This window comes from Podarcis liolepis, assembly GCF_965112155.1.
Source record: "Podarcis liolepis genome assembly, chromosome: 14".
NCBI lineage: Eukaryota > Metazoa > Chordata > Lepidosauria > Squamata > Lacertidae > Podarcis > Podarcis liolepis.
In genome coordinates this window covers 31,536,394-31,563,001 of record NC_139569.1, presented here as the reverse complement: position 1 = coordinate 31,563,001, position 26,608 = coordinate 31,536,394, and the positions used below count along the sequence as shown (strand labels likewise).

At 44.3% G+C, this 26,608-nt stretch overlaps 1 long non-coding RNA gene across 9 annotated transcripts in view; it reads left to right on the top strand.

Annotated features, from left to right (window-relative positions):
• Window positions 1–16,843, top strand: part of LOC310693323 — a 76,909-nt gene extending 60,066 nt beyond the window's left edge. For 3 of the 9 annotated variants that reach the window (XR_014519069.1, XR_014519070.1, XR_014519071.1), the window contains one exon: window positions 254–964. This is a non-coding gene — a long non-coding RNA (uncharacterized lncRNA). Of the gene's footprint in view, window positions 1–253; window positions 1,111–5,683; window positions 5,798–7,118; window positions 7,755–16,815 lie in introns of those variants that run through there. The other 6 variants (XR_014519064.1, XR_014519065.1, XR_014519066.1 and 3 more) reach the window with 6 other exon arrangements.
• Window positions 16,844–26,608: the final 9,765 nt, after the last annotated feature.

Below are 26,608 nucleotides of genomic sequence, written 5' to 3'. Positions count from 1 at the left end.
CACTGAAGGCATATGGTCCTGCTCAAAACTTTAAACAAAACATTAGTTTTTACAACCCTTTGTAATTTGGTATTGTATACAACACGGTCATCGACTGGCTCACTGTAATCTTTTTCAGTGGGTGACAGAAATATGAGAGGCAAATTTATAAGCCATTTAGTGAAGCATTTAATCAATTTCATGCATAGGAAATAACTCCAATTGCTTTGCTTTATCAATCTTCCTTTTATTCCCCCACCCCACCATCTTGCAGAAATGCTGTTGTCATGCTTTCCAGATATACGGAAAAGCTGGAACAATTGAGGATGGATGCAGACTATTGAAGCACATCAGGAAACTTCTGAGGACCAACTTAGTTTGCCATTCATTGCCAGCTTCAAGAATCCCATGTTTTTGGAAACTGTGAACAAGTTTCCAGGGAGGGTGCAGGGAGGGAGAATTTCGAACATTTGCAGAGAGCAGCACAGTGCCATAGTTATTTATTAAACCCTCCTAGCCTAGAATGACCTCCTGACATTGCACAGAGGAGCAATTCCTAAAGTACCCACAATGGCTCAAACATATATAGGTGATCTAGGTAGCTCTGCCAGGGTGCCAAAATTAGGAAGGCGCCATATCCCAAAGGCAGAACATATGTTTGGCATGCAGAAAGTCTCCACTCCAGGCTCCATGATCCTGACTTAAATCATGGGCAAGGGAGGGGGAAATTTCTATTGAGAGCTGCATTCCCTCAGAGGTAATCTATTGGTAAGAGCAGGAAGCAAAAAATGGAGCCAGAGCTAAACATACCATTTTTCTTTTCTCTTTTTGCTAACCTAGTCTCCCTCCACCCTCCCTCTCCCCAGCACTCTTTCTCCTTCTCCTCTCTCTTTCCCACCCAGGGAAGGGGCAAATTTCTCTTGCTGGAGGCCTCAAATGATTGCTTGCAGAGACCTTATTTGTTTGTTATTTACACCATGTGCAACAATGGCTCTTATTCTTTATTATGCTGTATTCATTCATTCTTTTATTCTTTATTTAACCTTTTCAGCATGGGTGGTGCTGTGGTTTAAACCACAGAGCCAAGGGCTTGCCAATTGGAATGTCGGCGCTTCGAATCCTCGCAACGGGGTGAGCTCCCATTGTTTGGTCCCAGCTCCTGCCAACCTAGCAGTTTGAAAGCACGTCAAAGTGCAAGTAGATAAATAGGTACCACTCCGGTGGGAAGGTAAACAGTGTTTCCGTGCACTGCTCTGGTTTGCCAGAAGTGGCTTGGTCATGCTGGTCACATGACCCGGAAGCTGTTTGCGGACAAACGCCGGCTCCCTCGGCCTATAGAGCGAGATGAGCGCGCAACCCCAGAGTCGTCCGCAACTGGACCTAACGGTCAGGGGGTACCTTTACCTTTTACCACATGGCTCCAGAGATCTGGGCTCCCATAATAATAGAATGTTTGACAAATGCGAAGAGCCACACACTGACCACTGGATGTTTGTGCCTGATGTGTTCCTTGGTAGTATAGGCTCATGTCGGTTCAGTTTAGCGAAGAGCCACTGGGAAAGCTTATCCTTCCTGAATTTGGTTAGTCCTTTTAAAAAGCCTGCTGAGGATTGTGATCACTTCATGATTATGCATGGATCCTGGTCACAGTGACCCTTATTTCTCTGTCTCTGCCCCTTCTCATGCCACCCACCCTGCACCCACCAGCTAGTGGCTTGGAGCAGAGTTGGAGAAACGTGACAAGCATGTGGCAAATCGTACTAGATGAGCCTTCCCCATCCTAGTGCCTTCTAGATGCTTTGGACTACAGCTCCCATCATGCTGGTTGGCACTGATGGGATAAAAAACTTACAGAAGACACCTGGTTGGTGAAGGTTGAGCTAGATGATCTGGAGGGGAGAAAATATAGAGAAACTAGATTTGTAGTTGCTCATTTTGACACATTCATAGTACACTCCTCCTATGCATGTTTACTCAGGATTGTTGGTTTAGTAGAGCTTACTCACATTAAGTGTGCTTAGGACTGTAGCATTAAAATGCAATTCTGTGCATGTTTACTCAGAAGTAAACCTGTCTGTGTTCAGCTGGGCTTCCTCCAAGGATTGCAACTTTACTGTCAAGTCTACTCCAGCCTAGCAATAAAACCATCTCTCTCTCTCTCTGTTTTCAAAACATAGTATTTTATGGAAGTAATTTATATATGAAAAAGAAGGAGGCGATTCTCAATATTATCTTTATCTTCTAGACATAAAGTCACAAACAACTCCAGTAATCAAAATTTACTACAACTGTAATAGGTTTTGGCACCATTTATGTATTGCAAGAAATGTTAACACAATGTTGACTTCCTGAGCTGGGGCTAGAAAGTTTCTTTTTTCTTTTTCTTTTTTGAAGCCCAATTTCATTATAAAACATATAGTGTATTCGTGGCTTTTATGATGTCGGAGAGATTAATTCTCATAAATAAGATTGCTTGTACCTTCTTCTAATCAAAAAGCCGACACTATCTGTGATGGTGCGCAAGCGAAATAAGAAGAAAAGTATTTCAGTGTGTAATCTGTGTGGCATCAGGGGCAACAGGCAGTGAGGGCATAAATGCGGTAGGACAGCTGTGCTTGATTTCTGTCACTGCATGATAATAATAATAATAATAATAATAATAATAATAATAATAACAACAACAATAATTTATTTATATCCCACCCATCTGGCTGGGTTTCCCCAGCCACTCTGGGCAGCTCCCAACAGAATATTAAAAATACGATAAAACATCAAACATTAAAAACTTCCCTGAACAGGGCTGCCTTTAGATGTCTTCTAAAAGTCAGATAGTTGTTTATTTTCTTGGCATCTGATGGGAGGGCGTTACATAGGGCGGGTGCCACTACCGAGAAGGCCCTCTGCCTGCTTCCCTGTAACCTTACTTCTTGCAGGGAGGGAACTGCCAGAAGACAGCTGGAGCCAGACCTCTGTGTCCAGGCTGAATGATGGGGGTGGAGACGCCACTTAGGGCTTTAAAGGTCAGCACCCACACTTTGAATTGTGCTCGGAAATGTACTGGGAGTCAATGTAGGTCTTGCAGGACCAGTGTTATGTGGTCTCGGCAGCCACTCGGCGGCCACCATAAAGAGATGGGCATGCTATTAATACAAATGGAGATACTTGATAACTTTTTCACTTTCTGGAAGATTGCTGAGCCTTTTTGTCATGTCATTTAAATTAACTGGTGCAGCCACGTTCAAATTTGTAGTGATAGCACACCTCAAGGAAGTTTCAAGTCCTCATGATGGAACAGAGGATTTTGGAGGAGGGGAAGGGATATTGTAGCACTGTGCCCTAGAAGACAAAAACCATCAAATTAAATAAGGCCCTGACATTATTACAGCATTCTTTATTTCAAAAGGTTTTGTATTTTTTTTCTGGATTGGGTCAAGGTGCAAACGATCAGTACATCATACATGGGAATATTGGTACAGAGGAAACTGGGTGGGTATGGGAGATGCAAGGCAGGCTGTGGATTTGATAACCTCTCCCGCTAAAAACTGATCAATGGAATTATGGAGCAAGGCAGAGTTTACTGGCTGCCGGTACATTGATGCTGGCTACATACAAGAACTCTAGTTTTACTGGTTAGATCAGTAAATTACAGGCCGCTGAACAATCCATCCCCTATGGGAAGGCCCTAATGGAACGTGGATCAGCCAATAGGAAGTTTTCCTCAGAAGGTTCATTCTGCACATGCACCTCCCAGATTGGTCCCTCTATCCTGCCTCCTCCCATCACCAATTCCTTCCTTTTGAATAGTCTCGTTGCCTTGCCCTCAGAAAACAATTCTGTAAACATGGATTATGCGATATAAAGACCAGCTTTCCTCCACTACAATTATGTCCCTGGCTAATGGTAGTGTCTGGCCAGCTCGCTTCCTTGGCCATTTAAAGGGACACTCACCCTGCTTTCCAAGTCGGCATCTATCAAAGAGACACATTGATTTCCTTTCTAGGGGGAAGCACATATTTCTTCCCTCTTCCTAAGTAGATAAATCTGACAGCTTTTAATCAAATGTAGTTGTTCACAAGTAGAGAAATTTTTTCACCAGCGCAGAGCAAAACATTAAAAACACAACACAACAAAAAAAATAATCTGGTGGCGGCTTTGTTCTAGGCACCCTCCTCTTCCACGACACACACCTGTGCTCTGAAAACCTAAGTGTATGCACGAGCCGTTAACATTTCAGAATGCCCCGAGGGCAGGTTTAACTTTACTACCCTCCCAACATAATACCTTCCTTGTAGTGGTAACCATGAATACTGCTATAGTTAAAGGTCTGCTAGTGGTTCCACCATAAACTCTCCTGTTTTCCAGGTTTTTTACAACTCCGCCGTAAAAAAAAAACCTCTCTCCAAGTTGCAGCTCAGCAAGGAAGACGGGATTCAGATGGGGGTGGGGGAGGCAGGTGAGATACACACGGACCCATCTAGCTTGTAAAATTAGCTTTTCTTGTTTATAGATGTGCTTTCCTTCAGCTCGTGGGTTTGATGCTGTGTATGCGTATGTGTGTCGAAGAAAAGCAGTCGAGCCAGCCACCCCCATCAAAACACAATCAAATTTCATCCAATCTAAAAAGGGTCAAAACATTCCCACTTTCTTTTCTGGTTTAAGCTTGAGTATTAAAAGTCCGGCTAATCATTGTTTATTTTTTTTAAATCATTTTTTATTAAAATTTTCTATTACACATTTTCCACATTTATACATTAGCCAATTAAGCAATACATTTAATGTCAACTTCCCTTCCCACTGCTTCCTTGGTTCCTTTTAATATCCCATTATTACTGCATATTCTGGTTACCCCATATATAAAAGTCCAGCTAATCAGGTTGGCTGGGAATGTGTCCTAACAGGGCCGGGCCTATCATTAGGCAGAGTGAAGCAATTGCCTCGGGTGGCAATGTTCACTACACCTGATCCTCCTGAGCCTCCTAGGAAACACTTTGTGTTGGAGACCAAAGGTATGTGCACCACAGCCTGTTATATACTCACTAAACTGCCTCGCTGCACTCAACTGCACTGAAGTAAGATTCAGTGGCCAGTCCAATCAGCTTCTTCATCTGAAATTAGGAGGTCACCATTTTGTCCTTTGCCTCAGGAGCTCCTTGCTTTAAAAGATGCTTGGGCTTAAGGTTGGGTAAAGATGCCAATTTTAGTTTCTGTCATACAACTGGATCAGACTGCAATTAAAAGCGCATATGACTGAGTCCACATTCTGGGAACTGTAGTTTGCTAAGGGTGCTGAAAGTTGTTAGGTGACCCCTAGTCCTCTCACAGAGCAACAGTGCTCAGAGTGGCTTAACAATCAATCCATATTTAAAGGGAACTATTGGAATTGTGGCTCTGTGAGGGGAATAGGGATCTCCTAACAATTCCTAGCACCTTTAACCGACCATGGTACCCAGGATTCTCTGGGGCAAGCCTTTGCTGTTTAAAGTGGTGCTATAGTGCTTTAAAGGTATGCTGTGAATGGGTTCTCAGTTTCTCATTTTTTCCCAGTCTTAGGTTCATTTCTCCACACTTGCACATCACTTTATGATTTTTTAAAAAAATAAAATTGGTATATGTTTCTCATAAGGTATACATATTTTCATGCAAAGTTTCATAATACATACATTTTTGCACAGCAATTTTGACTTAATATGTTTCATTTGTGCAGGCCATTTTCACTAATATATGCATTTTACGCACACTTTTCTCTATATGGATTTTTGTGCACATAACGTAGCTGGAGAACTGCATTGCTCGATCTAGAGGACTGTGCATTTTGAGGGTAGCTGTTTTTCAGTTTGTGTATTCTTTGGGGAAAATATGAATTTTCAAATTTGAATGCAAATGGAATCCAATTCTCCCCCCCATCCCTGTCCAGCTACCATAGCATTGCTAGAGGGTGTTACTTCTGTGGATCCTCAACCCGCAACCATCTCCGTGTCTCAAAAGAGCAGAAAAGCAGCATTACTGATTTGAAAAGTAAATTTCAAGGTTTCTTTTCTATGTGATTCCAATGGGGGGGGAGGTGTTATCCATCCATCCCCCTTTTAGTTGATTGTTAGACACCTTGAATTATTTGCATGATAATGCTCCACTATAAATGGATTATATTGTAACCTATTGAGCTTTGTTGGTTTAATGCTGACAATGGCATGATTCGGAAGTAAGATAGCAAATGGACTCTTTAGAGAAATTTCTTTTGATAAGCATGAGGCAAAGAAGTTGGGTGGACAGGGAAGATAGAAGAGGCGTTGAATGAGAAGAGTGGCGGTGAAAGGAGAGAAGGCTATACGTGAAGCAGGGAGTGCTTTGCTAGGGGAAAAAAAACACACAAATCCAAATTTTGCATCCCTTTCCAGTTGTGATGGATTTGGATACAGGAAATTAACGAATCACTGAAGTATATTTCAACAGGATTATGTACCTTTTCAGGGAGCAGATTGGCCCTTTACCAGCTATAGCAGCTAGCAAAGAAACAAAATAGCTGGGCCATCACTGCCGACAGGCCTTGTGCCCCTCAGCAACATCCAAAGGCCCTGATCCACTAGGTGCTGGGGTGGATCACACCCTGCACCTTGCAGAGTCAGGCTCAGGTTGCCAATGGGCCCAGCACTGGCGGCAGCAACAAGCAGCTGTAGCTCGCCCAGCCCTCCCCATTGGCACTTCACCACTGCACTTATCTGACCTGTGGGGATCACAGGCTCTACTGGTCAAAATGGGAGCCTCAGCGATCACCCTCTACCACCAGAAACAAACCAGGGCTGCTCCAACAAAATGCACATGGCAAAAAGGAGCGCCAGTCCCTGGTGGGCTGCCCCCTTACCCGCTTGTGATTGGCCAAGTGGATAGCCAGCCAATCAGGATTCCCCCCCTTCACTTCTCACTTCCCTCTGTGGCCCACTAGACTCTTGCTGTGAACCCTCATTAATGCATTTTCCTCCTGTGGCCCCCTTAGAATGTCCTGCCCCCCCTCATTTGGGGAGCACTATTAGGGAAACTATAGGGTTGCCCCCTAAACCTCAACCAACCCCAATCTTCCTCCCTTCTTATTTACAACCAGTCCAGAGTGTGATGCTAAGTGTCAACTTTCTTTTCCCCCTTAGTCTCAATGTTGTCTTCCTTGTAGAACTCAGCAGGAAGAAGGATGGGGACAAAGATAGTCTCACTTGGCTCTGCCTGTCATTAGCCTTGGCACCACCTTGGGCTTCCTGTCTTCCACCTTACCAGTCCCAATGGACACCAGGCACAGCTGCCTTCCAGCCCAACACTGGCCCATTAAGACCTCCAACTGATCCAACCAGGCAACCCTTTCGTGATGTCTTATTTAAGTTCCTATTGCTAACGGTCCACATTTTATTTTCTCTTTGACTCTTTCTTCCTCTTGATGAATTGAGAAATATTGTCTTCAAAAGCACTTTGATCAATGTTTTCTAAAAATAAAGCGAGGAAGTTTCTCTTGGAAAAAAAGAGTTGACAGAGGCCTTTGAAATTGTGGAGTGGAACTAAACTATTAGCCAACCTACTGTGCACCATCACGAGAAAGCCTGATCCCATTTAAGCCCCACTATGCATTGCCAGAACACTTTAAAGGGAACATGGAACTCGGTGTTTTCTTAAGTCTATGAAGCACAACAACACTAAAAAAGTATATCTTTTTAAAAATTGGCTTCTGTACATTATTCACTAAATAAAGAACGTTGACAACAACACAGACTGAAATCTCTTCTCTGTGTGTATGTTTGTTTCTTGCTTCATTGAAGTCAATGGGATTGCACGGATGTCAAAAGAATTTTGCTCTTTGAACGTTTCAGTGCTTTGCTGAAAAGCTTAACCGATACTTTGTTTCACGGAGGCATTTAGTCTAGTTTAGACCCAGGGTTGTTGGTCCCCCACCCCTTGCTTTTCTCCAACCACAACTAAGAGAAGGGGGAAAATCCATTAAAATGAAAGCTGGTCACTAGTTAATTTAGAGTTGAATTCACACATATAGGTTTGATATTTGATGACTGGTAGCTCAAGGGGCAACGCCATCCTTAGACACCCATAAAATCACGAACTGGTTGGTTTGGAGGAACTTTCTGGGGGAAAAAACCAGTAATATTTTTATCATCATCACCCTCCATTTGCACACGTGTGAATGCAGTATCACATTATCACAGATCTGATGAAAAAGATGAAGGGGTTTTAGAACGTCCAACAATTTGCACATTCAGCTGACAATCCTCATGAGTAAAGTTGTCAAGTGTAAAGAAGTCAAAGGATGTGGATTTGTGTGGGAGACAAATTTATAGGGACTTATTTGTGCACTCCCCCACCCATCCAATGTGGGGCCCTAATCTGACCAGGGACAATCTGAAACAACACAACCCAGATGAATCAGGGCCCTTGCATAGTCTTTAATTGGGGTGACTGAGAGGGCGAGTGATGATGCACGCAGGTAGTCTGAGCTATGTCTCCTCCTCCCCCATTCTCCTCACTGCTCAACCACCCCCTTTTTAAGAGTCCCAGATCCCAGCTTGACCAGAATCTGTCCAATTCAGTTTGGGATCTGGGATTTGGCCATAGCTGCTGCACAGACCTAGCTCTTAGCACTATGGCAATGGAAGCCATTGCATAGCTTATCAATATTACTGGTCATTTACAAGACGAATCGAGGCAAGCTATGTTGAGCAGACCACAATAGTGAGCTGAAAAGTTGACACTCATAAAAACATAAGAATAGCCCTGCTTGATCAGGTCAAAATCTGATGTAGTTCTGCATTTTGTTTGCATGGTGGCCAACCACATGCCTCAATGGGAAGCCCATCATCTGGTATTCAGAGGCAAGCCACCGCTGCCAGTGGAATAGAACTTAGCCATTATGGCTAAAGCCACCTAAGGTAATCCAAAGTCCTGGCTTTCAGTTCACATCTTTACAGTTCGGAAAGGCAGGTAGCAGTGGCGTATCATGGGTTGTCAGCACCCGGGGCAAGGCAAGTAATTTGCGCCCCCTAACCCCTAACCTGCCGCCGCTGCCAGCTTCTTCTTGCTGCTGCCTGGTCTGGTCTGGTGTGGTTCTCTCCCGTGCTCAGCGCTGCGCTGGGCGGCCGCTGCACTGTCCCTCCCTCAGATAGTCCCTCGCTCTCTCTCCGCACCGCACGCCTGGCACCCCCCCCCTCCACAGTGGGCGGCGACCCGGCGGCTCGGATCGGATTCGCACAGCCAGCACTGCAGTGAGAGAGAGTGAGTGAGCCAGGTAGGGGCAGAGAGCTGAGAGTGCGAGCGCGCGCCCCCCAGATGTTGCGCCCGGTGCGGCTGGCCCCCCTGCACCCCCAGGCAACACCACTGGCAGGTAGCAATTGGCTACTGGGCAAAGCACCTGGGTCTACCTTGCAGGAGATGACAGGGGAAGGAAGCGTGGACCCAGAAGAGGTTGGATATCTGTTAGTTTCTCTGGTACTTTATATCAGGGATAGGGAACCTTTCCCAGCCTAAGGGCCACATTCCTTCATTGTTAACCTTCTGGGGGCCATAAACCAGTGGTAGGCAAGGCCGGAGACAAAAGATGCATTGGAACAGACTCAAAAGTGGGTGGAGCAATGGTTCTCACTCTTATATTTGTATAATAGGCTATATTCAAGTCAAAAGGACCCATAGGTTTAGATCCATCCTTCCTCCAGGCAAGCAATAGTTCAAACATACATTCCAACCAGAGAAAAGCCTTTGATGATGGCATGGAGGTTCAGGGCTTGGGGGAGAAGTTAGGGCCAGTTAAAGAAGTTGTGAGGGCTGCATTTGGCTTATGGAGCTGAGTTTCCCAACCATACTGCCCATGGAGCTAGCTGATGATGGAGACCTCTGCATGCTCTTGGTCTTGGCTCTGAGGAGCAACAGTGGTTAGCGATTTGGGGTCACAGGGGGTCAAAGACCCATTACTATTTCTGAAGCAGGGTTGCTGTCTCCAGAGGCTCATTGCCATCCAATTAGCATTAAAGCAGAGTTCTTTAGTCACTGTATGATGCAAAGCTAAGTGTTTAGGGAAACTGAAAACACAAGATGCTTCAGTTTCAAGAGAATGGTGTGCAAGTTCTGTTAAGTACAGTGGAACTTCATGGAAAACACAGATTAAGTCATTCTGAAACATGGTATCAGAGCACTTGGAATCATTTGCCCATGTATGTACACAGAGAAGAGTAGATCTAGCTGAAAGGTAACATACGGAGATCTGCATTGATTGTTGTAATACGTTCCTAATTACAGTGGTACCTCGGGTTACAAACACCTTGGGTTACAAACACTTTGGGTTACAGACTCCGCTAACCCGAAGGTAGTACCTCGGGTTAAGAACTTTGCTTCAGGATGAGAACAGAAATTGCACAACGGCAGTGTGGTGGCAGTGGGAGGCCCCATTAGCTAAAGTGGTGCTTTAGGTTAAGAACAGTTTCAGGTTAAGAACGGACCTCCGGAACAAATTAAGTTCGTAACCAGAGGTACCACTGTATTATTATTATTATTATTATTATTATTATTATTATTATTATTATTATTATATAAATATAAGATTATTGTATAATCTTAGAAGGGGCATAGCTGTCACAGGGACTGTCATAAAGGAATCCTGCCACTGCACTTCTGCTGGGCAGGGTGGAGCAGGATGAGGGTCTCACAAATGTTTACACCCTCCTTGTCATCTCCATCTCACAGAGAACCACAAAGGCCACAACATAAGAAGAAGAAGAAGAGTTTGGATTTGATATCCCGCCTTTCACTCCCCTTCAGGAGTCTCAAAGCGGCTAACATTCTCCTTTCCCTTCCTCCCCCACAACAAACACTCTGTGAGGTGAGTGGGGCTGAGAGACTTCACAGAAGTGTGACTGGCCCAAGGTCACCCAGCAGCTGCATGTGGAGGAGCGGAGACACGAACCCGGTTTCCCAGATTACGTGACTACCGCTCTTAACCACTACACCACACTGGCTCTCCATTGGGATGTATGTATGAATCAAAGTGAACACTTTACAATTGGCGGTTCACACCTTTTGTGACTTTGATTACCTTCTATCCACTCCACATCATCATATATATAATCGACCATTCCCAATGTGATAGTTCAGAAGAACTTTTGTTCACTATGTGGTCATTTGGTGAAAAGGCCTCTAAATGGGGAAAAAATCAATAACGCTGATGATGTATTGTGCAAATGCATTTCTGTTGATGCGGCATCAGATATGATGATGAAAGATCAATTTTTGTGGTGAGGTTCTTGCCTCTCAACTGATAGCAAAACATTTTTCATACATTTATGCTATTGACATTTGGTAAGATGCAGTGATGCTGGCTGGTGTCAGCTCTCTCTCTCTCTCTCTCTCTCTCTCTCTCTCTCTCTCTCTCTCTGTCAGACACTTCTGGGCACCACTTCACAGTGATGTGCAATGATTCGTCAACAAACTGTGACCAATCCCAACTAACTTTAATCTATGAATGAAGCCTCAAAAGTCTAAGAAAGTATCAAATATAGAAAGAGCTTGAACAAAAACCATTGGCATAGAAAGAAAGGTAATGTGAGAAGACAGTACTACTGCAATACTCCAAGTAATCTGGAAAGTGTTAAGACTTTGGGCAAGCAGAAACTGTATTAAATAAGAGTAGAATTTACAGAGGGTGATGCATTAGATAGACAATGAATTATGATCCTTAAAGATAACCTATTGAGACAGCAACTTGATTGTTGGCAGAGAACATAGGGTTCTACTTGGAAGTAGGGTGATCAGATCAATGTTAGGGCTAGCCCTACCATTAGTCAGAATGAGGCAGCTGCCACAAATTGTAGGTGTTGAGTATGGTTACGGTATACACAAGCTTGTATATTGTGTATCCAACCAAGATTGAATGTAACAGTTCATGCAGCAGATGTTACAGAACTTCCTTTCTCTCTCCTTCCCCCAATTTTCCCCATATCAGTTCTAAATCCCCCCCCCATGCCTTTGAAGCAGATAAGGGGGTGATGTTGGGAGAATACAGAGGAAGAAGGAGGGGGAGTTATCCTGCATAAGCAGACATCCTGCATTCACATGGACATTTTTGCCCCCTACTTGACTCAGTGATGCCAACTTGAGTTGAATCAAGTATGGTATGGTGGACAAAGTGTCTATCTTGGAGGAAGACAAGCTTTCAAACCCCTGCTCAGTCTCTGAAGCTCACTAGGTGATGTTGGGTCAATCACTGCTTTTCATTCTACCTCATAGTGCTATTTATAAGGATGAAATGACATAACCAGCTTCAAGCATACTGTATATACAGTAAATAACCATACAAGTCCTGGTGTCCTGCTAAGACCCTTTGATCCAATGGAAGCTTCCATTTCTTCTATGATATACATCCAATTGTGGTTCTCCAGACACCTCTCTCCAACCCATGGGACTCTCCCCGTGTCACGCACACTCTCCAGTCATCCCACCTACTGGGCCTGCTTTGAGTGCTTTTGGTTTGCTGGAATGAGGACTTGGACTCAGATCATGCTTGTTGCAAGCTTGGATGGGGGAGTCTATTGTTTTGGAAGTTTTGAAAGTTCCTCTCCCAAGACACCCATTGCTTTTATTTACTGTCTAGAAACTCAGGCTGGACTGAAGGAATGCCTGCGCCTCCTCGTTCCTCTCCATTTTAAGTAACCTAATGAGTGACGGCTGAACACTTGATCAGGAAGCAGAGAGAGAGGGGAGTGAACTCTGTCAGTATCTCGCCAGCGCCCAACTTTGATGTCTCTCTACTCCTATCTGTTGTCTGTGGAAAGGTTTTCCACAGGCCACCAAGTCTTCAACTTTCACCGAGATAAATAACACTCTCCTAGAAGGCGTTCTGCCCTCCTCTCTCTCTCACACACCGCCAGAACTGAGTGCTTCCGGAGTGGCCATTCATTACCTTCCCAATGACCTGTAATTTATCCCAAATGGAGTAGGTGTATTCAAACAGAAAGATAACCATTGATGATAAAAGAAAGAGAGAGGGAGGTGGGGGGAAGAGAGAGAGATAACACTTCTCCGTAACAGATGCTTCTTTTTACGATGGAAATGGGGAGAGCTGCAAGCTGCAGGTGCAGGAGTGACATTACGTCTGCAGAGAATCATTACAGCCTCCTTAGAGATCTAGGTTTACTCTGTGTTTAATCAGCCACAGTCAGAAGAAATGGCTTCATTTCAGCTTGATGGGAGCCAGATTACAAAAAAGGAAGATGGATAGCCAATAAGGACCATCCCTATAAGCATATTGCCTTAATTTGAGGGAACAAGCTGGCATCCTGCACCGAGCAAAAAGTAAAGAGCAATATGGCAAGTATCACATGCCACTTGTCTTGAAGCTCTTCTGCCTCCCATAATGAGAAGCGGTTGTTTGTACTTCTTCTTTTTAACTAACAACCTTTTCATTATAAAGCAAACACAACACGCCGGATTGCTGACTGCCACCTCAGTGGCTCTGGAGATGCCACCACTTTATGTTCCAGAAGGCAGACAGCTATTGAAACATCTTTACCCACTTTCAGAATAATTCCCTAGCCTTCTCTTTCTTTCTCTTTAAAAATAATATTTGAGTTGACTATTGATCACAAAGGTTCTGGGAATGTAATATGAACATATACGTTCTAAAAGGGTCACAGTGGAGCCATCTATCATGACCTCCCATGACAGCTGCGTTTTGCTGCTCCAGCAAAACTGCCAGACAATTTGGGGAGGTTTTCTTAAGAATTGTAAATGGGATTTTTGAAAGGAGGTGGGTTTTGGTCTTGCATGAAATAGTGCTATCTTCTGTGTCCTGGCTTAGTTGCTTTGAAGCAAGAGAACCAGTCCATTCACTATGTTACAGGATTGCCTGTGAAAATGTTTTTTCCAGATTTTGCTTGTGAACTGTGAATGCATGATGATCCACCAGAACTTGATAAATCCCTTGCTGTTTTTCTGAGATTGCACAAATTGAGGAAGTTGGTCACTGGGCCACATATGGCTTGGTGGATTAGATGTTGGGCAGTCCTCTTCTTGAGTGGAATATTTGAAACTGTACATGAGGGACAATGGAAAGACCAGTTCGATGATCAGTATTTGACCTCCCATCTTAATAGCAGAATTACACAGAGTGGGGCAACTGTGGCCTTCCAGATGTTGCTGGACTTCCAACTCCCACCAGCCCTAACTAGCATGTTCTGTGGTCAGGAATGATGGGAGTTGGAGTTCACCTGGTTCTCCAACCCTGCAATACATATTTATTGAAATTTTATCGATATATTCAAGTGATTCAAGCCAACAATACTTCATAATAATACTTTGTGTGTGTGTGTGTGTCCCCCAAAACATTAGATGGCCTGACCATGGATGTTTTGTGTCATGTCTGGTTTTGGTCCACGGATTTTATTTGTATGCTGTGATGAAGGTCACTGGCAGGGGTAGAGAACTTCAGGCATGCACACCAAAGGCCTATCTTGCCCTCAGGACTCTCCCCAGACCACACCCCTCACTAGCCCTACTCCACACCCTCGCCAAGTGCTTTTGCCTGGCAGGAGTACGTCTTTGAATCATGACTATGCTTCTTGCTTATCTAGCTGGTGAATGGACAGCTGGGGGTGTATAAATATCTGACCTTTGAGTTGTTGGGATATGGCCTACTTTGCAAAAGACCCTGGCCACACCCATTTGCCCATGAGAAAATGTGGACCTCAGGCTGAGGTCAATGGGATTCTAGATAAAGGTAAAGCTAAAGGGGCCCCTGACCATTAGGTCCAGTCATGACCGACTCTGGGGTTGCGGCGCTCATCTCGCTTTATTGGCCGAGGGAGCCGGCGTGTGGCCAGCATGACTAAGCCGCTTCTGGCGAACCAGAACAGCGTACAAAAATGCCGTTTACCTTCCCGCCGGAGAGGTACCTATTTCGAGCTTCTAGGTTGGCAGGAGCAGGGACCGAGCAACAGGAGCTCACCCCGACCTTCTGATCGGCAAGTCCTAGGCTCTGTGGTTTAACCCACAGTGCCATCCGCGTCCAATGGGATTCTACTCCCATGCTAACATCATAATGCTGATAGATCGAGGACAGACGAAGGAAAGGACTTCTTCATGCAGCACATAGTCAAACTGTGGAACTCACTGCCCCAGGAGGCAGTGATGGCCACCAACATGGATGGCTTTGAAAGAGGATTAGACAAATTAATGGAGGATAAGGCTATCCATGGCTACTAGTCATGATGCCTATGTTCTACCTTGACTGCCAGAGGCAGTATGCTTCTGAATGCCAGTTACGGGGAACTGCAGGTAGAGAGGTTGCTGTTGTGCTCAGGTTCAGTTTACTGGATTCCCATGGGCATTTGGTTGGCCACTGTGAGAACAAGATACAGGACTTGGTGGGCCTTTGGTCTGACCCAGCAGCATTATTCTTATGTTCTTATAATGTCTTCAGTAATCTTACAGGTTTATGGAAGATGCAACAGACTTATGTTGGGTCAAATTATAACGTAGAGAGACTGGAAGAATTCCAGTTGCCCTCTTTCTCTACCCCACCCCTTCCCCACTCTCCCCATCCTCTCTCATCTCCACACTTCATCCTGATGTTGTTATTTAACACAGTGAGGAAAATGTCTGTTCTGAAGAGGGAGGGGGCAACCACCCACAATCATGTCACAAGCTTCCATTACATCACAGAGAATGAAGTAATTCAGCACAGGTTCTCATGCGCCTTGGAAAAAGTAATGAAAAGGTATGTTTCCCGCTCCTTTCCTGCTCCCCTTCAGACAGGTGTGTGACTGATAAAACTTAGGGTATCAGATGCCAGAGCTGAATTGTTTGTTGTGGGTATACAAGTAGCACAAGGGAGACGAACACCTGCAAACCGGATCCTTTGTACACGATGGTGGCCGACTCTAGTTATACAATTACACTCTTTCCCAAGAAGTCTGCAAAAGGCGATGAATGCATAGGGAAAAAAGTATCCAGCTTCTCATGGAGATACGTGGCAAAATTCTCCAAATTTGTGCTTCAGTGCAGTTGATTGCCCAACGACCCTTACAAGCTAATGAACCTGTAACACATATTCAAATATAGTACTTTAATAATTCATGGCAGCTTGTGTGGGGCTTGAGGTGAGGTAAGGATTCATTTGGGAGGACTCCAAATTACTTTGTTTAGCAGCCCCTCTTCATGAATTTATATGGGAACTGCTTTGGCCAGAGGCTGGTGTGGGGAGGACTGAGATGAAACCATCTTTGGGTATCTGTAACTGAATCTGTAACTGTCATTAGTTTTCCAGGTACTGATGAGACTTACACCACATTTACACCATACATTTAAAGTAATATGATGCCACCTTCATGGCTTCCCCCCCAAAATTCTGGGAACTGTAGTCTGTTAAGGGTCTTGAGAGTTGTTAGGGGACCCCACTATTCCCCTCACAGAGCTACAATCCCCAGAGTTCTCTTGGAAGAGGGATATATAGTGAAGCCATTCTTATTTATTAATATTATTTAGAAAATGTATAAACCATGTGATCAGGAAATACTCCTAATGGTTTACAAATAAAATAGAAAAAGACCACAGCTAAAATTCACTGTCTAGTTAAAAACAATGGGTGGCATTCAGCATCAAACTAGTGCCAAAAGTCCTTGTGAAAATTCATCACCATTGAGTGTGAATTTCTCCTAATATTTTTGCATGTGATTTTGCGTAATCTGCATATTTTTGCAATGCAATTTCCTCCAATATAGTGCATGTCTACATGTTATTTTCACTAATATATGCATTTCTAAGCACAACTTACACCAGTATATGCTTTTTTTTACACCACATTACCAGGCTGGAGAACTGCATTGCAAAATTCAGAGAAGGACGAATTTCCAAGGAAGGATTCCAATTTGCACATAAATTCACCTTTAAATGAGAACTGAATTTAATTTCTTTGCCATCCCTATGCGTGAACTATCGATCACACAACATTTTCCATTTTCAAACCTCTGAGCTCCACTTGACGAATTTGGGAGTAGCACAGTGATGCGGATGCAGCTCTGGAACAGTACCAGAAGCCTGACACCACGCCTGTTTCTATACATAAGTATCCTACATGCCAGTAAAATGCATTAATCGGGTTTGGGCCAGCTGCACATTGTCTGTTCTACTGGCATACACACACAATGTAGGGTCAATTAAACATCTTACTTTTCCTGCTGGTCAAATATTTTACAACCTGTATTTACATCTGGAAAATGGCCACGGTTCCCTTGTCTTTGATAGATCAGCAGCTGCTGTGGATACCTGGGAGGAAAATAAACATCAAAGGTATGTTTCTGCACTGAGAAATTCCAGACTATCCAGGTGACAGCGTGTGTTTGGCTGGAACCCTGCTCTGTGGAGTGGTTAGTGCAACAGCTGATCTGGCCATGAACAAGTTCCTTGTATCTTAGCAATTGGTCGGGCATTATTGCCTGCCATATAATGCTTAAAATGAATTTTAATCTGTTGATAGCATTTACCAAAGAGGTTAATATTCCTAATAAATACCCCCTTAGAAATAATCTCATGCACGTCTTTTTGACAGAAGGGTCAGGGCAGCTAATGACAGTAACGACTACAAAACGTAATCCAGTCAATTACTTTAATTAAATTTCAAACTATGTAATGTCTTCCCATTTATATAGTAAACTAATAGGAGAAAAGGCCGTCCTTTCTCGTCAGCCCCCATTTAAGTGCGCAAAAATGTGGCCTTGCGGTCCATCTCAACGCATCGCTCTCGCAGCCTCTCTTGGAACATTAAAGATAATTACGGGTTTTTAACAAATACAGCTTATTCATCTGCAAGAAAAGGTTGAGTTTTCCTCCCTCTCCCCTTCTGAATGTTCTTTTATCGAAGAAGAGCTCTCCCCCCCCCATCTGCAACACACACCCCTTTGCAGATCATAATCTGGTATTTACAGACTAGCTAACATTTGATAGTACCAGCATTCCAGAGTAAATGGGGGGGGGACATGTCTCCATTACAACGAATCCTTTTTTAATTATATTGCTTGAAACAGGAGCAAAAGTGGGCTAGGAAGGAACAGCTGTCTGGAAGTTGTACTACTACATTTGGGGGGGGGGAATAACAAGAAGATTCAGGGCAGACAAAAGGAAGCACTTCTTCACACAGCACAGACTTAAACTATGGAACTGGTTCCCATGAGAAGTGAGGAGGAGAATGGCCCCTAGTCACAATGTCTGTGTTGTACCTCCACAGTCAGAGGCAGTATACCTCTAAGTGCCAGTTACAGTGGTACCTCGGGTTACATACGCTTCAGGTTACATACGCTTCAGGTTACACACTCTGCTAACCCAGAAATAGTGCTTCAGGTTAAGAACAGAAATTGGGCTTCGGCAGTGCGGCAGCAGCAGGAGGCCCCATTAGCTAAAGTGGTGCTTCAGGTTAAGAACAGTTTCAGGTTAAGAACAGTTTCAGGTTAAGAACAGACCTCCGGAATGAATTAAGTACTTAACCTGAGGTACCACTGTACTGAAAATCACAAGTGGGGAGAGTGTTATTGAGCTCGGGTTCTGTGCTGGGGCTTCGCAAGGACATCTGATTGGACACTGTAAGGAAAGCATGCTACACTAGATAGACCGTTGGCCTGATCCAGTAGACTTTTCTGTTTAGACAGGCAGAATCATAGAATTGTAAGGAACCCTGAGGATCATCGAGTCCAATCCCTTGCAATGCAGGAATATGCAGTTGTCCCATACGGGGACTGAACCTGTAACCTTGGTGTTACCAGCATCATGCTCTAACCAACTGAGCTATCCAGGCAGAATGAAGGATGCTTTGACCGTGGATCAGATCTATAAGTAATGCAATCAATGATAGTTGATTGCATTTGGACAGGGCTGAAATAAAGAATATGGATGGGGCTGAAACACAATGTTATGCATTTGGGAGGGTAGTCTGCATCCTTTCTAATTCTTAGGATCCTGTATCTATAGGGGTAGAATGTATGAGAGCAAGCTTGCCAAACTAGTTCTTTCATTAAGGAACTTTGACTGACTAGTTAAGCACCAGGATTAGCATAAACAAAGAAGCTGCTCTGTGCCATAGAACAGATGGGTGAGCCTTCTTGCCACCGCCACCTCACCTAGTGCTAGGTAGGAGAACAATAGAGTGGTATGTGTGAGCTGAGCTGGAAGTTGTCTGGAAGCTGGATATACAGAGACATGCTTGCTCTGTGCTGGATCCAAGGCTGTGACTAATGGAGAAGCAAGATCTCTGGGGGTGTTAATGCTGTGAGCCCCTCTATCCTATGATCAAGTGGTATGTATGTGCATATCCAAAGACTGATCCGCCAAAGACTGGACGACATTGATTTACAGTGAAATTATACGCTGGGGGGAGGTGTTTGTTCGCCCCAGAACATTGGTATCACTTTAATTTACTGCGTTCCATCATACCTCTTCTCCCTTTCGACTGTTGCCCATAGGCTGGCCTTCACCAAAGCGAGGTTTAACGTTTTTCCCTCCAATGTCCTGAGACATAGATTCTCAAAGGGCCAAGCCTCCGCCATGTGCGAATGTGATAAGGAGACGCCGGAGTCGCTTCAGCACATTATGTTCACTTGCCCCTTGTTCAATGTGCCACGGGCAAATTTGTTGGGATCAATCATACAGACGCTAGAGGGTACCCCACCAAAATTCCACCTTGCCCAAATTTTGCAGGATAAGGATATCCATACGACCCTGAAAGTGGCTAGATTTCTGGTCGCTGTCCTTACCCAAAAGCGCTGCCAAGGAGCACTACAAGCTAATTAAGGCGCAGTATGTCATTCCATCTTACAGTATTTTATTGTTATAGTGGTGTTTTAGCGGCTGTTTTTTCCCACGTGCACAAGCTGTTATTTATGTCTTGTTTTTATCTGTATGGGCCTATGGCCGTAATAAATAATAATAAATAAATAAATATGTGCATATGAAACCTTATATTCCAAAGACACTACAGTCACCACTAACTTTCATTCCAAGAAAACCGAACTGTGAGCAAGGGCTAGAACCCCTGGAAAACCCCACCACTCAAAGATTGGGGTGGTATGTAACAATATTTTCATCCCCCCCCAAAAATATTCAGAATTATGGTTGGGCATGCAACCACAAAAGGCTACAGCTTTCTTCATGAGTTAGCTCCTGCAAAGCAGCAATGTAAAAAAAGAGAAACGAATGTAGGGACCATTTATTGAGGTCCCCCCTCCCAAGGTCACATGAGTTCTTCCAATCCCTCACATGCTGAAGGATAACTTTTGTATTGGTGAAGCATTTATATCCATGTAGGCCCTGAGGGGTGGAGACCTTTTTGCATCCAAGGGCTGCATTCCCCTCTGGGCAACCTTCCATGGTTCACATTCCAGCTTCAGGTGGGACCAGAGATATACGAGTGTGGAGCAAAAAAAGTCCATGTGACATTTGTACTGTAAAGTAATTTCAAAACATACACATCTGACTCTGTCCCCTGTCCAGGCAAGCAAGTGGCATTATCAGAGTTCAAGGACACATTGTAGGACAGGTAAAAACATTTGGTGGCAGTGGGTCCTCAATCTCATCCCCTGAAGAAGGGGAATCTGGCTCCAGGGTCAGCACACAAAAGTCGCAAGAGGCCACCCCAGCAGAAATAATGTGCAGAGCAACAAATTCCTATGGGGGATCCCGATACTGTTATGCCTCCCCACCTAGTACCTGTTCTTGGTGGGGAAAGATGTTCCAACAGGACCCCGAGAGAGCAACCTTCTCTTTCTGACAGCTTAGCCATTATCCTTCTTCTAGGAGCCTGTTTGGTGTCATCTAGGGTGGCGCTGTGGGTTAAACCACAGAGCCTAGGACTTGCTGATCAGAAGGTCGGCGGTTTGAGTCCCCACAACGGGGTGAGCTCCCGTTGCTCGGTCCCTGCTCCTGCCAACCTAGCAGTTCGAAAGCACGTCAAAGTGCAAGTAGATAAATAGGTACCGCTCTGGTGGTAAGGTAAACAGCGTTTCCGTGTGCTGCTCTGAGTCGCCAGAAGCGGCTTAGTCATGCTGGTCACATCACCCGGAAGCTGTACGCCTGCTCCCTCGGCCAATAAAGCGAGATGAGCGCTGCAACCCCAGAGTCGGTCACGACTGGACCTAATGGTCAGGGGTCCCTTTACTTTTACCTTTAGGGTACACCCTTAGTTTGTCCAAGGCTGTTGCAGGGCCCAGCCACAGTCTCAGCCAGTCCCCATGTGAATTGAATATGGCCCAGGAACTTCTGCAACACAGAAGGGGCTCAGGAGCACAGCCACTTATGTGCAGAAAAGCCTCCCTCAAGACAGAAAGTTTGAAAAACACTTCATTAGGGATGAAGTGCATTCCGTAGACTCTTTTAAAAAACAACAAAAAACTTTTCTCTCCTGTCTTGAACTCTCTGTAGTTTTGATGAATACTTGGGCACCATGATGGTATCTCCAGCGTGTTTCCATGTTCTTTGACAACCCCATAAATTTTGTGGGGAAGGTGAAGTCCGAGAGTGCAATTAACTCCAAAAGTGGTACAAAGCAATCGCTTGGTGATACTGGCCTACAGTGCTTAGCACTTAACTCTGAGATGCCGATAAGCCCTATCAAACAAGGGTTGTGTTTAATGTTCGCTCCTGCTTACGTACCAGACATACAACCGAGCGGTCACTGTGTTAACACTCCCCAATATCTATTACAATTAGTTTTTGATTAAGAGGCCTCGCCTGCCTTTTGAAGACTTTTTATGTTGTGTCAACCAGCTAGTGATGGAGTGAGCCATGCAGACACCTCCCAGTAACAAAGCATCTTGTAAAAGGTTTCAAGTGAACTATTTTATCATCCTAATGGAAACCAGATGACTCCGACTCCCTCTTTAATTTCAACTATTTACTGAAGAGCCTTGTTTTTGAATTACTTAAAGATTTATTCAAGAACACTATCCTTGTGCATTAAGGATCCCATAATAGCAGACCTATTTGAGAAGCAGGGAGGGGAAGGAGAGGGGGAAAAAGCTTTTAAATGTCTTTTTCCATGTTTAGCTCATGGATTTACAGGCCATTTTATATGCCCATTCATTTGTGTATCTCTGCTGAAATTTGCTTTCCTTCCTAAACACCTTGGAACTCAGTGTGTTATGCATTGAATATATTCAATGCTTATTCTGTGTTTTTAAAAAGGGTCAAAATTCAGCACAGAAAACACCTTGATTCTGTTACCTGTAAACATCATGCAGTTTCGTATGTATGGGATTATTTTCCCTGCATCGTTCTGTTTCTTTCAACCATGGGAAGGGAGATGGGGTTATGCTGAACTCCTCCCCCATCTCCACTGAGAAACCTGTTCCAGAGACCTGGCTTCATAGATTTCATGAGGCACTGCACAGATCCTTTCAAGCCAATTAATTACAATCTTGGGGACTAGAAACTAAAACCAAGTTCTGACTACTATACCCATTTCTGAATAGAAGCATTCAAGCAGTTGCAAATCTAATCTCAGAGCAATATTTTACACACCACCAATGTAATCCTATGCATGTTGACTTAGCAGTAAGTCCCCCAAAGTTCAGTGGAACTTCTTCCCAGGTAAGTCGATATAGGAGTGCAGCTGCAGCAACCATCTTGATTTAAAACAAATCCCACTAAGGTGGCAAAATATTTCCTTTTCATCTTCCACCTTTGCCCACACGGCCAACCAGATGATATTATGGAGACCAGCATGGGATCAGTGGAATATGTGTGGATCTCATTTCCTTCAAGATCCAGCTTTTCCACATGGCTTCCACATTGGTCCATCTAGCTCAGCACTGTATACAGTGACTAGCAGAAGGTCTCCAGGATTCCAGACTGGGAACATTCCCAGCCCTACCTGGGAGATGCTGGGGATTGAATCTGGGACCCTCTGCATGCAAAGCCAATGCTGTGCCGCTGACTTATGACTCTTGCCCAAATGCTTCCCACATTTTGGAACCACATTTCTGTTGGCAAGATGGGGGAGAGTGAGAAATCGCTCCTTTGAAACCACCCCAGAGTAGGTTTGATTCCTAAGGTGCCTGTTTAATTGTAGTCCTTGCCCTTTTCCAGAAAGGGCGTCTATCATTATTTCCTCACGCTTCGTCCAAACTGCCAGCTTCCCGCTTGTGTTAATTATTAATGTGACCTGTTTATGTACCCATTACCCAGCTAACCATTAATATCTGTTTACACAATGATGACCTTTGCAATGGAGTACCAGGCTCTTGGCCTGTAAATGTCAAACATTTTTTAAATAGTTAAAATGCTCCCTGCACGTTCTGACTGTCTAATCAGCCCCTGCAAGATTTCCATCTCGAAAAGAGAAAGCTCAGATAAAGTGCCATTTGCTTGCCAAAGACTACAATTCTGATTTTTTTTTTTGGGGGGGGGGAAGCAGGGAAGACAAAAGTAGCCAGTTAAAAACAGGAGGGGGGCATTTACTTGAAGGAATCTTTCTCTAAAGTTCTTGTTCCCTTTTTGTCTTTTTAAAATAAGAAGAGGGCCATGGAATGGAACACGTTTTCTCAAAATGCCAGTGTCATGCAATTCCAGAAGTCTGGAGGATTTCTCTTATATTAGCTAATCATTCTCCATTAACCCTAATGCCTACTGTGCCTCTTGGATCCATGCTTCTCTTGGCTAAATATTAGGCACTGTGACTGTCAATGTTTCAAAAAGCTGACTTTAGCCAATCCTGGAAATGATTTGTTATTTAGTGGTGGAAGTGGATGAACACAGGCAATAATCTTACCACATGCTAAGATTTCCTTTCATGAGATTGCCTGTCATCTGTCCTAATGCAAACATGATGCATATTTAATTTTCCTGCCAGCGTTCTGATTTTTCTCCTTCACTCCTAATACTAGAACTTGGGTTATCCAATGAAGCTGAGTGTATGGAGATTCAGGACAGGCCTTCTTCACACATTAGTCAAACTATGGAATTTACCACTAACTTGGATGGCTTCAAAAGAGGATTAGAGAAATGCAGGGAAGACGAGGCTATTGATGGCTACTAGTTACAATAACTATGTTCTGCCTCCGCAGTTGGAGGCAGCAAGCTTCTGAATACCAGTTGCTTGGTTTCACAACTGGGGAGACTGCTCAGGCCCTGCTTACAGGCTTCCTATGGAAATCTGGTAGGTCACTGTGAGACTAGATGGGCTGATCCAGCAGGACTTTTCTTATGGCCTTATGCCATTCTAAACATCCTATTGCATTTTCTCATTTGTTGAGCTGCAACTTCACTATGATTAGCAGTTTTCAATGCAGTCTTGGGAGAGTGCTTGGAACCACACCTGTAGTACTGTGTTCTAAGCACCACAATTTAAGAAGGATATTGACAAGCTAGAACAAGTGCAGAGGAGGGTGGACAAGATGACCAAGGGTCTTATGAGGAATGTTTGAGGGTGTTGGGTATGCTTAGCCTGGTAAAGAGGAAACGGAGAGGAGATATGATAGTCTGTACTCTGAATAGTGACACCAGCGACCCAGAAGGTGCAGGGCTTGTCAGTCCAACTCCTGCACAGTCTCATCAGGGCTGACCTTAAGGCAATTGGAGCAATTTGGCCAAATTGGGCCCCGCGTGCCGCTCCTAAGGGGCCTCCCACACCAGGACAATCTAGATGGATTTTATTTATATGTATAAGATTTTGCCATGAGTCTCATAGTTGCTGGGCCTGAGTTGCCCTGCCCTTGCATGAAGTCTTGGGTTTGCAATTTTGGGAGAGGGGAGACTGCGGCACTGGGGAGAGGGCAGTCTGCTGAGGTTCCCTAGATTTAGAGACTTGTGTTGCCCTGCCCTCGCATGAAGTCTTGGGTTTGCAGGTTTGGGAGAGGGGAGACTGCCTGCTGGGGAGCTGGGGAGCTGGCGAGGCCCCCTAGATTTAGAGGCCCTAGGCTTCAGTCTACTTAGCCTAGACATAAATCTGGCACTGCCAATCAGTATTCCATTATTGCATCCATCAAAACTTATTTACACTGTTGAATGCCGCCAGGGGCAGAGCACACACCCCTCCGCTGACTCTGCCATCGCAGCAGCAGCAGCAGCCCGAGGTGAGCGAGCCCCGATCGGCCATCGAGCAAAGTGGCAGGCTGTGCTCACCGGCTCCCTCTCCTCCTTCCCAACAGGTGGCTCCGCGTCACCACAACCATACCCGGCGTATAAGACGACCCCCGACTTTTGAGAAGATTTTCCTGGATTAAAAAGTCGTCTTATACGCCAGAACATACGGTAATGCTGCCTGCGTTTTCAGCTGTACACAATTATTTCCCATATATCAATAAACGTTTTCCAATCTTCTTTAAACATATGTTCTTCTTGTTCTCTTATTCTATATGTTAAGTCTGCAAGTTGTGAATATTCTGTCAACTTAAGTTGCCATTCTTATTTGGTTGGGACCTTGCTCATTTCCATTTTGGGGCTTACAAAGCACGGGCCGCAGTTGTAGCATACATAAGTAACCCTTTTTGACATCTGGGAATTTCAGTCTGAATTATCCCCAACAGAAAGGACTCCAGTTTTTTTTTGTGGGGGGGGAGTACTTTTAAACATTCCCCCCAATTTATTATGGATCATTTCCCAATACTCTTTTACCCTTTTAAAAGACTGCCACATATGAAACAACATTCCCTCCAGATTGGGCAGTTTGCTTTCAGATCTCTGCTCCCCATGGAGGAGTCAGCTGGGCTTGATATTCCTACAGAGGAATTTGTCCATGCTGTAGCACATTTCCTGATAAGCGGCATTGCTATACAGGATAGTTATACAGTACTCCAAGCATATAAATGCCTTTCGGGTTCTGCGTACTGAATGATAACTCAACTTGTCTTCCTCAGTGAGTGAAGTAATAAATAGAATTCTCAGACTAGGAGAGGGACAGTCCTGGTGTCCCGGAAAAGACAAGTCGGCTGAATTACCATGCCAGCCGCTACATAAAGATTGTCAAATTAAATGCAGAGACCTATGTTTAAATAACGCCATGATGAAACATGAGAAAAGCCGACAAAAGCTACGGCTGACACTCTGACCTCAAGGCAAAGCTGTGTGAAAGATTAAAAAAAATGTACTCAGCGGCATGTATACTGGAGTTTCAGTAGAAAGACGAGGAAGCGAGAGGCTAGAGTAGGTTAATATGGATTTACAAACTTTCTGGAATAACTGCCCTCTAAGGTGTTGGAATTCATGTTCCATTTTCCACTACACCACTCACTCCACTTATGCTGGTGGTCCCTTCAATTCATTTTCCATGCACTACGATCCAAGCTAACCACCTATCCCATTAATTTCAATGGAATGTAATGGGGCAGGCTTCCCCAGGCCTGGGGCCCAATTGTGCTGATTCATGCGGGGCGACACGGTTTCCTGACACCTGCACATCAGAAGAGCCCTGTTGGATCTCACCATCAAGTTCAGCATCCTCTTTCCCACTGTATCCAATCCAATGCCTCTGAGAGGCCTATAAACAAGGCATGAGGAACAATAGACCTCTCCTGATTTTGTTCCCTAACATAGCTTAGGCTGCATTCACGTGGCAGTTTATTCTATTACCCTGACGTTTCCCTAACTGTCTGCAATATATTTTAGGCTTAACACAATATAA